Source organism: Salmo salar, chromosome ssa02, assembly GCF_905237065.1.
Source record: "Salmo salar chromosome ssa02, Ssal_v3.1, whole genome shotgun sequence".
Lineage (NCBI taxonomy): Eukaryota > Metazoa > Chordata > Actinopteri > Salmoniformes > Salmonidae > Salmo > Salmo salar.
The window spans coordinates 60253648-60270174 of record NC_059443.1 but is presented as its reverse complement, the minus strand read 5'-3'; the positions used below and the strand labels follow the sequence as shown (position 1 = coordinate 60270174).

Here is a 16527-nt window from a genome sequence, read left to right as displayed (position 1 = left end):
TACAAATACTGAGCTATATTCTATGACAAAATAAAATTGGGAAATTATATTATTTCAGACTAACACAATTTCTATAAAAATGAATAAAGATAGTCACTCAATATATATACAAGCTCCCAGAAATGAATTGGGTAAACCTCCAATGTTTCGGCATCACTGACACTTCTTCTGGGTAATGTCATGGATATGGTACGTCTTCATCTTCCTCAGCGTTATAGTTGCCTGTAAATTAAATAGCACCGCAATATTAGGTTTAGATGTCTGTGAAACAGCATGTACAATGACAACCACTGCTCAACCTCATCATCGATTGACTAATTTACTTGTGGAACAGGGCATGCAATCAGTGCAACGTGAAATAGATGCATAATAAACCCTATCAAATCACAACAAGACCAATTTCAAATGCCGACACTGAAAGCGCTCAGTCTCACGTCAGAATTAGACTTTCATCCATGTTTCTCAAATGTCAAATGTAATATTTTTAAGGTTAGAGTTAAGTTTATGCACTAACTCTGATATCTTAAGGTAAGGCATTAACTACGAATGGTAAGGTAAGGGTTAAGGTTAGGGATAGGCCAAAAACAAAAATCTCAAAAACAACTTTCTATCGCTGGATTCTAACATGCAACCTTCAGCACCAGAGGCAGACCTTTAGCACCAGAAATAGAAACCTACTTAAAGGTAACAGCGCTCACTGTTGCCCCTAGTGGTCAGTTTCTACGTCATTTCCTGAAGTCCTCGGACATGGATAGACTTCTAATACTGACTTGTGTCATGGGTGACCTGGCTGGACATCCATAGGCATAGCATGAGTTTTAAGTTAGGGGGAACCTATTTTCTCACCATCAAATTGCATCTTTATAATAAAGGATTGCATCCATCTATCATCTCATTTGCAGACTAATGTAAGATAGGAAGATAGGCTACTAATCCTAATGTGATGAGTTGATTGCATAGTCATATTTTAGTCTAATAATATAACTATCACTGTTAGCAAAACAGACCATTCTGAACAATGCATGCCTGAGCATGTAGTGACATACAGTGCATTCGGAAAGTATTCAGGCCGCTTGACTTTTTTCACGTTGTTACATTACGGCCTTATTCTAAAATTGATTAAATGGTTTTTTCCCCTCATCATTCTACACACAATACCCCACAATAAGAAAGCAAAAACATATTTTTTAAATTATTTAGCAAATGTATAAAAACTGAAATATCACATTTACATAAGTATTTAGACCCTTTGTACTTTATTAAAGGATCTTTGGCAGCGAATACAGACTTGAGTCTTCTTGGGTATGACGCTACAAGCTCCTCTTTTCCTTATTAGTCTCCCAGTCCCTGCCTCTGAAAAACATCCCCAGAGCAAGATGCTGCCAACACCATGCTTCACCGTAGCGATGGCGCCAGGTTTCCTCCAAACATCACGCTTGGCATTCAGGCCAAAAAGTTTAATCTTGGTTTCATCAGACCAGAGAAACTTGTTTCTCATGGTCTTAGAGTCCTTTAGGTGTCTTTTGGCAAACTCAAAGCAGGCTGTCATGTGCCTTTTACTGAGGAGTGGCTTCCATCTGGCCACTCTACTATAAAGGCCTGATTGGTGGAGTGCTGCAGAGATGGTTGTCCTTCTGGAAGGTTCTCCCATCTCCACAGAGGAACTCTGGAGCTCTGTCAGAGTGACCATCAGATTTTTGGTGACCTCCCTGACCAAGGCCATTCACCCCCAATTTCTCAGTTTGGCCGGGGGGAGAGCTCCAGGAAGAGTCTTGGTGGTTCCAAACTTCTTACATTTAACAACGATGGAGGCCACTGTGTTCTTGGGGACCTTCAATGCTGCAGAATTGTTTTTATACCATTCCCCAGATCTGTGCCTCGACACAATTCCTTCGACCTGATGGCTTGGTTTTTGCTCTGACATGAACTGTTAACTGTGGGACCTTATACGGACAGCTGTGGGCCTTTCCAAATCATGTCCAATCAATTTATCACAGGTGGACTCCAATCAAGTAGAAACATCTCAACGATAATCAATGGAAACAGGATGCACCTGAGCTCAATTTTGAGTCTCATAGCAAAGGGTCTGAATACTTATGTAAATAAGGTATTTCTGTTTTTGATTTTTTTATACATTTGGGGTATTGTGTGTAGATTGATGATGAATGTTTTTTATTTAATCAATTTTAGAATAAGGCTGTAACGTAACAAAATGTGGAAAAAGGCAAGGGGTCTGAATACTTTCTGAATGCACTGTATAGTCCTAATGAGAGAAATGTCTTCTCCTTTCTTTGCAAAGGAAAAATGTGGCATTTTAGAAACATTTCATGCAATTCTACTACACTTTATATGACTGGAGACATTAGCAATATTTTTTTTCAAAAGACACAAATTAGTATACTATGCTGATACTGACAAACAGATCAGTAAAAACGACCTTGTCTTGAATGCAACCATTCTAGGCCTCGAAAAGGGGAGACACAAATTGTACTATATGATCACCATCTAGACAGGAAGAGGACATTATATAGTCCTTCAAAAAACTTTCCAGTGGTACTGATCTAATGATAAAGACTGTGAATATGCGGCACTCACAAGAGATGTCCTGCGGGCACTCACCGGGGATATGGGCATGTCCTCGCTGGTGCGAATAAAATAGGCTACTGTTCGCTCAATTCAGAGTTTAGAGACAGATTACAGTTATTTCTTTGCCTTTTTTTTGTATTTTCACCAATAACCATTTGCTTTATAAACTGTTTTTCCTAGGATTGTATTTTGAAATATTGTGATAGGCCTAGGGCTATATAACTGCTTTTCACTGAGAGCTGTAACTCAACTATCAGCTAATTGGTACAGTAGGCTATTTGTCAGGCATGCTGCTAAAATTGCACACTTGAAACAATCCACAACTAATTTTTTAAATAAGCTAATGATACTCTGTGGAGAAATCATGCTCTCTGGTGTAGTATTTAGAATTATTTTATTAATTTCTGTAAAGGCACTAGTAATTATATATTTTTTTTATTCAATATCTTCTCCTAGTTCATTTGACGCACCGTCTATGCCGACTTCAACAACACAAGATGACATCAATGTGAAAGTAACCGATAAATAAAACAGCTGGCTGCGAAGTTTATGAGGCCGAGTTCAAATGCCAACATCAAATTCAAAACAATAAGTGCCTTGCTTAAACGGCTGACTGGTTAAGCAAACTGTCTGGCACTGTCTCTGCTCTCTGAGATAAAGGCGCACAGGGTGGTAGCTTCACTCAGAGCGATGATCTGCTTGGTCCTAAAGCCAAACATCCGAAACTCTAAACAACGGTGGCATTTTAATAGAGATTGAAATGAAAGTAAATTATTACTTTTTTTGTAGTCTACTTTTAAATTGTTGGTCATAATCTGAGGTTGGCATGCCCAATTGATGCCCCTGCTTGCACTTAACTCTGTGTGCCTGGCTTCTGATCACCGCTCATACCCAGCTAAATTGCAAGGAGGATAAAATTTGCGCATTTCGACCGTCACCGTCCAGCTACACCTGAAGGAATTTTAGAACTGGATACCGGTACACGCGCAGCTGGGTCCGAGCCAAGCAGCCAAAGCTCTGGAACAGGTCCGGCTGGAGTACTAACCAAATACTGGAGTAGCCTACTAAGCGACACCCAACATGCAGGTGTTTACGAGGATGAGCCGAGGTTCACTGACGATGGAGTTGCCGTAAAAGTCGCTCTGGAAGATTCAACCGGATCTAGTGAAAACGAGAGAGCGAAGCGGCCCCGAACCTCCCGAGTTTAGCGAGTCTGGGGACCGGTGGCCCGATTTGGAAGGAGTAAACTCGAATGAGAGGAGTCCTGGTCCGTTACTGGATGGAAAGATTGGGCCGATCGGAATTCAAGTGGAACACGGACGAGAGGAGAGGGACTTCGCGAGGAGAAGCCTCAGCCAGCAAAGGAGATGATCCCAAACTAACCAGCACTACTTTCGCCTTGACAGGGGACACAACCATACAGTGGTTTTCTGTTTGGGACAAAACAACAGCGTAAGTGATGATTATTCACCACATTTGTGTGGTTTTATATTATGACTAAAGCACTACGTTTCGTGAAGCAATGCAAGGGCTTATCATATCCTGCTGTCCAAACTGTGTTGTACACGGACAACTCGTCAGTTTTAGCGAGTTCTTTGTCCACTGTAACAGGTGCATTGGTTCAGTTGGGCACAGCAGGGCACATACCCCAATTTTGGGTTCACCACCTCCAGAATAAAGCATTCGGGACCACGTTGGACTGGCATTGGTATTGCGCACCAAGAGATGCTTGCTTGCTGCAGAATCCGTGCCCGTGCCATACCGATAGCAGCATTGCTTCGGTTGAAAAACACTCACTATAGGTTGCGCGTAGGCTAGTCTACTCTGACAGGTGATTTCCAATATTAGTTTTAGTGTATTTATATGTAATTAAAACGACTGCAAAATATTTGAATCATTAACTTGTATTTTGTTTTGCAATAGATATGTTACCTACATAATGTATACCTCGCTTCGGATCTGAAACCATTCATCCAATTGAATTGACTGGGCAGAGTTGTAAATATTTTGTCCCGGCTATACTTCGAACGCTTTACTTGTAATGACATTTCCCTGAGAAGGAAAGCCTACGTGATCATCTGATTTGCTGGCTAGTTCTTATCACTTCTACCTTCACAATTCTTTTACAAAATATATAGATTACGCAGCCAGAACATTTCATCCCAATTTTATTCTGAATACTGAAATTATACTGAAATGATTTCATCCCGCCAAAATGGGATAGAGGCATTCATCTGAAAGAGAATAAGGAGGCAAAATTAATAAAAAAGTCATTTCCACAACCATGCAAAGCCACTGGGCCCTTTTATCATTTTTACATGTTCATTTGTTGTTGTGGCTGCCTCTTTTTGCTTGATTTCATTTGGATGAAGGAGAAAAACAACTAATCCCACAGTTTCCATCCTCTTGTCTGAAGTTATTATGACATGCTGCATGAACTTGTTTCTTTACTGTCTACCTCAGCCTTCCTCCCTGCCTCTGTTTCCCCTTAGCTGTAAATCTTGAAAAATGATATTGAGGACGGAAACTGGCATCCATTTTGAGATTTTTTCTTATTGCCAGGCAAGGGGGATTGACTGCTTACTCAAGCATGTTTTCTCTAGCTCTCAGACACTAGTACTGGGCTACTCTATCTTCATTGGGTTTTAGATCCTGATTGAATGGGTGATGAATAATGCCCTCAAGGACGGCCTGATGGAGCCTGAAGTCCTCTAACTCTAACTTAACCACAGCAGTTAGGGTGTGTGTGTGTGTGTGTGTGTGTGTGTGTGTGTGTGTGTGTGTGTGTGTGTGTGTGTGTGTGTGTGTGTGTGTGTGTGTGTGTGTGTGTGTGGCGGGGGTGGGTGGCTGAACAGGTGACTGAGTCTCCTCTGGCCTCACCCATGCATTCACTCACTTGTCATTGTGCCACCATTGCTTTTCCCTCCTTTTCCCTTCTTTTCCCTACCTCTCCCAGAATGCCCTGCTCTGCTTGTGCTGCCCGAGCTGTGCTATGGTGTGTTTTACCACTATTCCCTCTAGGATGACCTGGGTAGTAGTTGTGTTCTGTTCGCCAAGGCAGGTTGTGTCATCTGAAGCGTGTAGACAAGGATAATATGGTCTCTTCTCTGTCTGTCTGTGTGCTTGAGCCCTGGGTGTATGCTAGCCTAGCCTAGACTCCCTGTGGGGAGGGAGAGAGATCGGCTGAGTGTTGAGTCTCTCATTCTCAGTGGTGTTTATGAATATAATGGCAGGGTTCCTTCTTCCTGCCAGTGTGGATCCAAAATGTCCGTCATTATTGTGTCTCATGTTGATCGTTATTATCATAAATGACACTTTCTTAAGGAATTTTCAACATTGATAATTTATTTCATCCATCAACTCGCTTTTTAAGTTGATGCTTCCAGTAATGCACTTCGCTGGTAGTAAATATCTACATACTGTATATGTCAATAGTGCAGTAAAATCTGCCTGCCTTGGCGTGATCAATGGTAATTATTTTCTCTTGATGTTCTTTTTTCTCTTTGTTCTTCATACGTCCAGTGGGGAAAATCTAAATATGGATTTGCATAAGATGCGGAGTGGGTCTCTGTGAGTGGTCTTTAATGTAAAGGGACCTCAGAGAGAGAGTTCATTATATATCTGGCTGGTCTTTTGAAATGCCTACAATTCTTTCAGAGAGCTAATAGACAAACACACACACACACACTAAGTAGTATAAGAGGCCCACTTTGTAATGCTACAGTAATGTACTGTTCACTTGGAATCTTCCATACACAACTAGTAAGTAACTGTCTACTGCAATATTTACGCCATAAGGCATAATTTACAGACCATCATTGGATACATTTTATTCATTCAATAATGTCAGTACATTTAGTAGACTCATGCACATGGCTCCTCAACCTGAATGAAGGATTATCCTGGTTCAAATGGATTCTTTCCCTCAAAATAAACAGAATTTTATTTGAAATGAACTGAAATGAAATGAACTGAACTGAACGGAATTGAACTGAAATAAACTAAACTGAAATGAACTGAACTGAACTGAATTATACTAAAATGAACTGAAATAAACTGAACTGAACTGAAATGAATTGAACTGAACTGAAATGAACCTCCTTAGTCAACAACATCTACTCGTCTGGAAGAATATCGTTGTTCGCCAACCCCCTTACTGCAACCACCAACAGTAAGGAGAGGGTGGCGTAGTTGGTCAGCGTAGCTAAACACAGCTTTGGCATCCATGCAGAGGCCTGGAACATTTAGGATGTACACAGGTGGCTTGTTCCTAGCCCTGTCTGTGTCTCTTCTCACCCCTTGGATGGCTTCCCTTCCATTTAGTGATGCTAATGGATATAAAGTAGCACTATTTTGCTTCCTAGTGCTATGGAACGAACTAACTGCTCTGGAGGAAGAAGGGAAGAGAGGAGGATAGGATGGGATGGGGTGTCATAAATAATGCACTCTTCCTCTTTTAACCCCTCTATCCCCTCCCCTCTTCGTTTAATTTGTGTTTTTTCCCCCAGTCCTTGTTTACTCTCCGCAGTGGAAGTAGTGAAGCTTGGTGGCAAGACGCCATCTGCCGCCACGACTAGACAGAGGATTCATCTTGACTTGCCCCCTAGAGCTAACGTCTTGGCCGGGATTCCAGATGGGGCATTTGGCCCAACCTTTTCAGGCTAGCGCCGAGCTGTATGTTTGTGTTCAGCATCTTGTTTAGTCACTTGATCAAGATCGACTACATGCATATCATGTATTATCTAGTTAATGTACTGGTTTGAGAGAAACATGTGAAAGGTGATGGAATTATACATAGGGTCCTCGTTTTACCTTAGTGAACTTTCCCTGGTCGGGCCAGGTTATGAAACTCCTTGTCATACCTGCACTCCAAGACCTACTGATGAAGGCTGTTTAACGTAACTACAGTTGGCTTATCAGCGTTTGATAGCCACACATTTACCCAGTATGCCTGCATTGATGCTGCATTGATGCCTGCATTACAACACATTCAGGGTCAATTACAATCACATTACATAGCACCTGCTGTTGGAACAGAGCAACATCTAAGACCACAGAAGTCACTAAAAACCTTGAGACTCACGTCTCCTGCATGGCTCAGAGTTACCCATTTTATGAAAGGCTTTAAAGGCAGCCAATAATCAAGCTAATGGTCTCATTATGTTTCCTGTACCATTGTTACAGGAAACATTACAGGATACGTTAAGACTGTTTGACTTGAGTGTAATAATACGCTTGACAACTGATCCCATTCTGCAGTACAAGGGTGTCGACAGAGCACCAAGACGCAAGTCTGTGTGTGTGTGTGTGTGTGTGTGGCGTACATGTGTGTGTGTGTGTTAGAGAGAGTGTGTCGGTGTGTGGGTTTTAATTACATTTCATAAAAGAGAGTTAAATATGATTTGGTTTCATCTTCATTCTATTAAACCCCTTTTCCCATGGGGGGTATCTCAGGATAAAGTAGCGTCTGACTGTGACATTCTCTCTGGCTCGCTAACAGCTGATCTCAGACCAGCTTTGCATGGTAGTGGTTGGACTGGCGTAGTCTGACTCTCTCTAGTTCTCTAACAGCTGATCTCAGACCAGTTTTGCATGGTAGTGGTTGGACTGCATGGTGCAGTGTAGTAGGTAGATCGAAGTAGGTGGTATACGCAGCATGCTCCCCATGGGCATAGAGTCTTGACCTTTACCACCTGCTTTTTGAGGCAAAGTGAGATACTTTGTAATGTCGATCTACGTTGGCATTTCCTGAACATTATCACGCTAGGCAGAACGAGATGAGTAATTAATGATGTCACACAAACACTCTTTTTCTCTCCCCTTCCTCTTTGTGTCACTCTCTCCCTCTTTTTCTCACTCGGTTAGGGTGAATGGTGTCTCGCTCATGAGGGGTTGTCGTTGATCAAGACTAATAATGACACATTATACACCAGCACCCACACTCAATTAACACACTGTCCAATTAAAATAATCTAGCGGTTTATCTATGAAAAAGATTGCGAGTGGCCATAAAACGGGGCCACGCCACATTAACTTTACTATCCCCTTCTCCTTCTCTTTTTATTCCCATTTAGATTTTAATGATAATAACCTGCTTAAACATTGGCCATTACCAAACATATTGTGTTAGCATCTTTCATTTAGTGGAGGGAAATAGATGCGGCTTGATGATAGGAGATTTGCTAACAGAGTTAGTCTGGGGAAGCAAGCATAACGTGAATTTGAACTCCTGTCTCTCCAATGTATTTTCTAAAGGAAGACTCTATTCCTGTCACGTCCTGACCAGTATAAGGGGTTATTTGTTATTGTAGTTTGGTCAGGGCATGGCAGGGGTGTGTTTGTTTTGTGTTGTCGGGGGTTTTGGGGTATTGTTCTATGTTTTGTATTTCTATGTTCTTTTTATGTTGTGTATTTCTTTATGTTGGCCTGGTATGGTCTCAATCAGGAACAGCTGTACATCGTTGTTGCTGATTGGGAGCCATACTTAGGTAGCCCTTTTTCCACCTGTCTTTTGTGGGAAGTTGTTTTTGCACTGCTATGGTTAGCCTGCAGAACTGGTTTGCTGTCGTTCGTTTGTTCGTTTTCTTGTTTTGTGTCGTGTTCTCAATAAAGGAAATACGAGCATTCACGTACCCGCTGCATTTTGGTCTACTCACTACGACGGCCGTGACAATTTTCTCTCTCTCTCTCTCTCTCTCTCTCTCTCTCTGAGCTTGACTATCCTCATGAAAGTAGCCTCTAAATAAATGATAGTCGAACAACTGTGTTTTCTCCTTCTCCCGAGCCTGCTATTAACTCATGGAAATAGATCACTCTGTATTTATATATTTTATTTTACACTAGTATTGTTTCTTTCTTTTCTCCACCCGCTCTCTGCATTCACACATTTTAATTTTTAATAACTCTTTAAGGGAAGTAAATACGAGCTTAGTTTGAAACCTAATAATACAGCAGTGCTCAGTAAAACAGAGAGAGAGAGAGAGTGTTCATAGATATCAATGCATTATTCATTTGCCTTCTCTTTAGAGGAGTTTTTCTGAGTGGGAGGGGCATCAGAACATGAGCTAGCTAGGTTCACTGCTTTGGAGTTGCTTTTACACAATGTGAAATTGTTATGAATGAAAAGGGCCTGGAGATACTCTGGGCCATGTGATAGCCTATACTTAGTGCCTAAGGTAATACTCTGGGCCCTTGTGACAGCCAATACTAAGAGCCTGATGTAAAACTCTCAACCCTCTATACATGAAAAGGGCCTTAAGTTTATCCCTGACCACGTGACCCGACCAGGACATCCCCTGGGCCCTATACTTAGTGCCTGAGGTAAAAGTCTGGGTCCTATATACTTCTATCTATCTAAGTATTGTTTTTTTGTTTTGTTTTTTTGGACACTTGAAAAAATTGTGCATCTCAAGAGATTTCATCCTGCAAAATGTCATATAAATAAATATATCTCTCTCTCTGTCTCTCTCATGCTGTCTCTCTCTCGCTGTCTCTATGTCTCTCTCACTCTCTGTTTCTCTCTCTCTCTCTCTTGCCATAGCTTTTATTGTTTCCCTCTCTTTATGTCTCTACTATATCCATTTTATCACCCTCCCTATGGAAAGGTTTTAATACGCAGGAGGAACACTAGGGCAAACAGTCTGCTTTATTTCATTTTTGTCATGTGTCCCAACTATGATACTCTTGATACCTGTATAACAGCAAATAAGGAAATACTGAAGTCTGCAGGTACAGGATTGTCTGTAGCTAACACTTCAGGGTAGCCCAAATAAAAGTCTCACAACATATGTTGTCTGCCACCAAAGCCTCTCTGTGTTTTTTCCCCACTGGAGTATAGCTTGCTAGTGGTAACAGTAGCACCTACCAACAGCTACAGTTGTCTACTAGGGATCCAGGCTAATGCTATTTTATGCCTGAAACAACAAGGGTAACATACTTTGTATGTTTCTGAATGACTTTGTGTAACATTATATCACTTCAAATCCAAAGTGCTGGACTACAGAGACAAAAGAACCAAAAATGTTATATCATTTTTTTAAAATATAAAACATGTGAATTATAAGTACAGTGTATCCTTTTTCTGCTGAGTGTCTTGCACGAATCAGGCAATATCAATTATCTGCGGTGGGAAATCTCTTTAAGGTCCTCTCTGATCGTATATCTTTCAATATGAAGACATATTGGATTTTGTATGTGGCCTCAGACTCTCGAATTAAAGCCATGGTTTGTTTAATAGGTGAGTACACTGCTACAACCAATGTAGCCTACAATACCTTCCAGCCAGGGTTATATACAGTATATATTGAGTACGTTATCAAGGTGTATATATATATAATGCTCCAAAAAATAAAGGGAACACATAAACAACACATCCTAGATCTGAATGAAAGAAATAATCTTATTAAATACTTTTTTCTTTACATAGTTGAATGTGCTGACAACAAAATCACACAAAAATAATCAATGGAAATCCAATTTATCAACCCATGGAGGTCTGGATTTGGAGTCACACTCAAAATTAAAGTGGAAAACCACACTACAGGCTGATCCAACTTTGATGTAATGTCCTTAAAACAAGTCAAAATGAGGCTCAGTAGTGTGTGTGGCCTCCACGTGCCTGTATGACCTCCCTACAACGCCTGGGCATGCTCCTGATGAGGTGGCGGATGGTCTCCTGAGGGATCTCCTCCCAGACCTGGACTAAAGCATCCGCCAACTCCTAGACAGTCTGTGGTGCAACGTGGCGTTGGTGGATGGAGCGAGACATGATGTCCCAGATGTGCTCAATTGGATTCAGGTCTGGGGAACGGGTGGGCCAGTCCATAGCATCAATGCCTTCCTCTTGCAGGAACTGCTGACACACTCCAGCCACATGAGGTCTAGCATTGTCTTGCATTAGGAGGAACCCAGGGCCAACCGCACCAGCATATGGTCTCACAAGGGGTCTGAGGATCTCATCTCGGTACCCAATGGCAGTCAGGCTACCTCTGGCGAGCACATGGAGGGCTGTGCGGCCCCCCAAAGAAATGTCACCCCACACCATGACTGACCCACCGCCAAACCGGTCATGCTGGAGGATGTTGCAGGCAGCAGAACGTTCTCCACGGCGTCTCCAGACTCTGTCACGTCTGTCACGTGTTCAGTGTGAACCTGCTTTCATCTGTGAAGAGCATAGGGCGCCAGTGGCGAATTTGCCAATCTTGGTGTTCTCTGGCAAATGCCAAACGTCCTGCACGGTGTTGGGCTGTAAGCACAACCCCCACCTGTGGACGTCGGGCCCTCATACCACCCTCATGGAGTCTGTTTCTGACCGTTTGAGCAGACACATGCACATTTGTGGCCTGCTGGAGGTCATTTTGCAGGGCTCTGGCAGTGCTTCTCCTGCTCCTCCTTGCACAAAGGCGGAGGTAGCGGTCCTGCTGCTGGGTTGTTGCCCTCCTACGGCCTCCACCACGTCTCCTGATGTACTGGCCTGTCTCCTGGTAGCGCCTCCATGCTCTGGACACTACGCTGACTGACACAGCAAACCTTCTTGCCACAGCTCGCATTGATGTGCCATCCTGGATGAGCTGCACTACCTGTGCCACTTGTGTGGGTTGTAGACTCCGTCTCATGCTACCACTAGAGTGAAAACACCGCCAGCATTCAAAAGTGACCAAAACATCAGCCAGGAAGCATTGGAACTGAGAAGTGGTCTGTGGTCCCCACCTGCAGAACCACTCCTTTATTGGGGGTGTCTTGCTAATTGCCTATAATTTCCACCTATTCCGTTTGCACAACAGCATGTGAAATTTATTGTCAATCAGTGTTGCTTCCTAAGTGGACAGTTTGATTTCACAGAAGTGTGATTGACTTGGAGTTACATTGTGTTGTTTAAGTGTTCCCTTTCTTTTTTTGAGCAGTGTATATATACACACTGAGTGTACAAAATACTAGGAACACCATCCTAATATTGAGTTGCTCCCCCTTTAGCTCTCAGAAAAGCCTCAATTTGACAACGTTCCATGGATGCTAGCCCATGTTGACACCAATGCTTCCCACAGTTGTGAAGTTTTGGGTGCTGGACCATTCTTGATACACATGGGAAACTGTTGAGAGTGAAAAACCCGTCAGCGTTACAGTTCTTGACACACTGAAGCTGGTGCACCTGGAACTTACTACCATAACCCTTTCAAAGACACACAAATGTTGTCTTGCCCATTTACCCTCTGAATGTCACACATACACAATCCATGTCTCAAGGCTTAAAAAATCCTTATTTAACCTGTCTCCTCCCCTTCATCTACACTGATTGAAGTGGATTTAACAAGTGACATCAATAAGGGATTATAGCTTTCAAATGGACTCACCTGGTCAGTATATGTCATGGAAAAAGCAGGAGTTCCTTGTGTTTTGTACACTCAGTGTATATATTGGGTATTTAATAATATTGTCACGACTCCCGCCGAAGTCGGCTCCTCTCCTTGTTCGGGCGGCGTTCGGCGGTCGACGTCACCAGCTTACTAGTTGCCACCGATCGATGTTTCACTGTTTGTTTGGTTTTGTCTTTATTGTGTACACCTGTTTTTGATTTTCCCTAATTATGTTCATTATTTAAACCTCTGCATTTCCTGTTTGTCTTGTCGGTGATTGTTTCCTGTTTTGTGTGGTTGGAGGTGTTTCTCCGCGATATGTATTTTTCTATGAGAAGATTTATTGAATTTTTCAAGTAAACACGTTTGTTTACATTGATCCCTGTGTCCTGCGCCTGACTCCTCTACTTCTCTAAGAAAAACCATTACAAATATATACATTTATATTGGTTATTTATACGATATATATATATATATATATATATAAACGTTATATATATATATAATTTTAAGATATATATATATATATATATATATATATATATATATCGTTTATATATATATATATATCGTATAAATAACCAATATAAATGTATATATATATATATACAAGTGCTAATGTCTTCCCTGTAGCTCAGTTGGTAGAGCATGGTGTTTGCAACGCCAGGGTTGTGGGTTCGAGTCCCACGGGGGGCCAGTACAAAAAACACAAACGCATGAAATGAAATGTATGCATTCACTACTGTAAGTCGCTCTGGATAAGAGCTTCTGCTAAATGACTAAAATTTTGGCCTCCCTGTGGCTCAGTTGGTAGAGCATGGTGTTTGCAACGCCAGGGTTGTGGGTTCGATTCCCACCTGGGGCCAGTACGGGGGGGGGAAATATATTAATTGAAATGTATGCATTCACTACTGTAAGTCGCTCTGGATAAGAGCGTCTGCTAAATGACGAAAATGTAAAAAAATATATATATATATTGGATATTTAATCAAAGTCCAGGTTATGAATTAATTCAATACTGCAATCAATGTGAATATGAATTACCTTTCCAGAACAGTTATCTTTAAACACAAACAGTATGGTGATCATTGTAGCAATGGGTACAGATAACAGTTATTGTGCTGAGATTCTGTTTTTATCATTGTGACTGTTTCCCCAGTAAGTCAGTGGAATGCAGATTATTATATTATACACACACACACACACACACACACACACACACAGTGGTATAAGAGGCCCATTTTGTAAGTCGTTCATACACAAAATTAGTAAGTAACTATCCACTGCAATAATGGGGCCTAGTTTCCATACCGTAGGCATACTGTATAGTACCATAATTGGAGACAAACATTTTTTTTCAATAATTGCAACATATTCAGTACAAGCACGTGGCTTCTCAACCTGAACGAAGGAACATCCTGGTACAAATGGATTCCCCCACAAAATAACCTGAAATGAACTGAAATTAATTTAACTGAAATAAAATGAACTTCCATAGTCAACAAAATTTTATATTCTTCTATCCTCGTGGAGACCTAAAATGAATTTCCATAGAAAATGCTATTTCCCCCTAAACCTAACCATAGCCTGTAACAATAGCCCTAAACGTAAAACTTTATTTTACCTTTATTTAACCAGGTAAGCTAGTTGAGAACGATTTGTCATTTATAACTGCGACCTGGCCAAGATAAAGCAAAGTAGTGCGACACAAACAACACAGAGTTACCCATGGAATAAACAAGCGTACAGTCAATAACACAATAGAAAAAAAGAAAGTCTATATACAGTGTGTGAAAATGGCGTGAGGAGGTAAGGCAATAAATAGGCCATAGTAGCGTAGTAATTACAATTTAGCAAATGAACACTGGAGTGATAGATGAGCAGATGATAATGTGCAAGTAGAAATACTGGTGTGCACAAGAGCAGAAAAATTAATAAAAACAATATGGGGATGTGGTAGGTAGATTAGGTGGGCTGTTTACAGATGGGCTATGTACATCTGCAGCGATTGTTTAGCTACTCAGATAGCTGATGTTTAAAGTTATTGAGGGAAATATAAGTCTCCAGCTTCAGTGATTTTTGCAATTCGTTCCAGTCATTGGCAGCAGAGAACTGGAAGGAAAGGCGGACAAATGAGGTGTTGGCTTTGGGGATGACCAGTGAGATATACATGCTGAAGAGCGCGCTACAGGTGGGTGTTGTTATCGTGACCAGTGAGCTGAGATAAGGCAGGGCTTTACCTAGCATAGACTTATAGATGACCTGGAGCTAGTGGGTCTGGCGACGAATATGTAGCGAGGGCCAGCCGACTAGAGCATACAGGTCGCAGTTGTGGGTGGTATAAGGGGCTTGGTGACAAAACGGATGGCACTGTGATAGACTGCATCCAGTTTGCTGAGTAGAGTATTGGAAGCTATTTTGTAAATGACATCGCCGAGGTCGAGGATCGGTAGGATCAGTTTTACGAGGGTATGTTTGGCGGCGTGAGTGAAGGAGGCTTTATTGTGAAATAGGAAGCTGATTCTAGATTTCATTTTGGATTGGAGATGTTTAATATGAGTCTGGAAGTAGAGTTTACAGTCTAGCCAGACACCTAGGTATTTGTAGTTGTCCACATATTCTAAGTCAGTACCGTCCAGTGTAGTGATGCTAGTCGGGCGGGCTGGTGCCGGCAGCGAACGGTTGAAAAGCATGCATTTGGTTTTACTAGCGTTTAAGAGCAGTTGGAGGCCACGGAATGAGTGTTGTATGGCATTGAAGCTTGTTTGGAGGTTAGTTAACCTCTATGGGCTAGGTGGGACGCAAGCTCAACAGCCAGTTGAATCCTGTGGCGCGTTATTCAGTGTACCTTAGATATGCTATTACTTCAATTTTTCAAAAATATGACTATTTTACACCATTTTAAAGATAAGACTCTCATTAATCTAACCACACTGTCCGATTTCAAAAAGGCTTTACAACGAAAGCAAAACATTAGATTATGTCAGCAGAGTACCCAGCCAGAAATAATCAGACACCCATTTTTCAAGCTAGCATATAATGTCACATAAACCCAAACCACAGCTAAATGTAGCACTAACCTTTGATGATCTTCATCAGATGACAACCCTAGTTATGTTATACAATACATGCATGTTTTGTTCAATAAAGTTCATATTTATATCAAAAACCAGCTTTTTACATTAGCATGTGACTAGCATGTGACTAGCATTCCCACCGAACACTGCCGGTGAATTTACTAAATTACTCACGATAAACGTTCACAAAAAGCATAACAATTATTTTAAGAATTATAGATACAGAACTCCTCTATGCACTCGATATGTCCGATTTTAAAATAGCTTTTCGGTGAAAGCACATTTTGCAATATTCTCAGTAGATAGCCCGGCATCACAGGGCTAGCTATTTAGACACCCAGCAAGTTTAGCACTCATCAAAGTCAGATTTGCTATAAGAAAAATGTTATTACCTTTGTTGTCTTCGTCAGAATGCACTCCCAGGACTTCTACTTCAATAACAAATGTTGGTTTGGTCCAAAATAATCCATCGTTATATCCAAACAGCGGCGTTTTGTTCGTGCGTTCTAGAC

At 41.5% G+C, this 16527-nt stretch overlaps 1 non-coding gene across 1 annotated transcript; it reads left to right on the top strand.

Annotated features, from left to right (window-relative positions):
* The first annotated feature begins 13728 nt into the window (after positions 1 to 13728).
* Positions 13729 to 13803, top strand: trnaa-ugc (transfer RNA alanine (anticodon UGC)). The gene has a single exon. It is a non-coding gene; the product is annotated as a tRNA-Ala (tRNA).
* The last annotated feature ends 2724 nt before the right edge of the window (positions 13804 to 16527 follow it).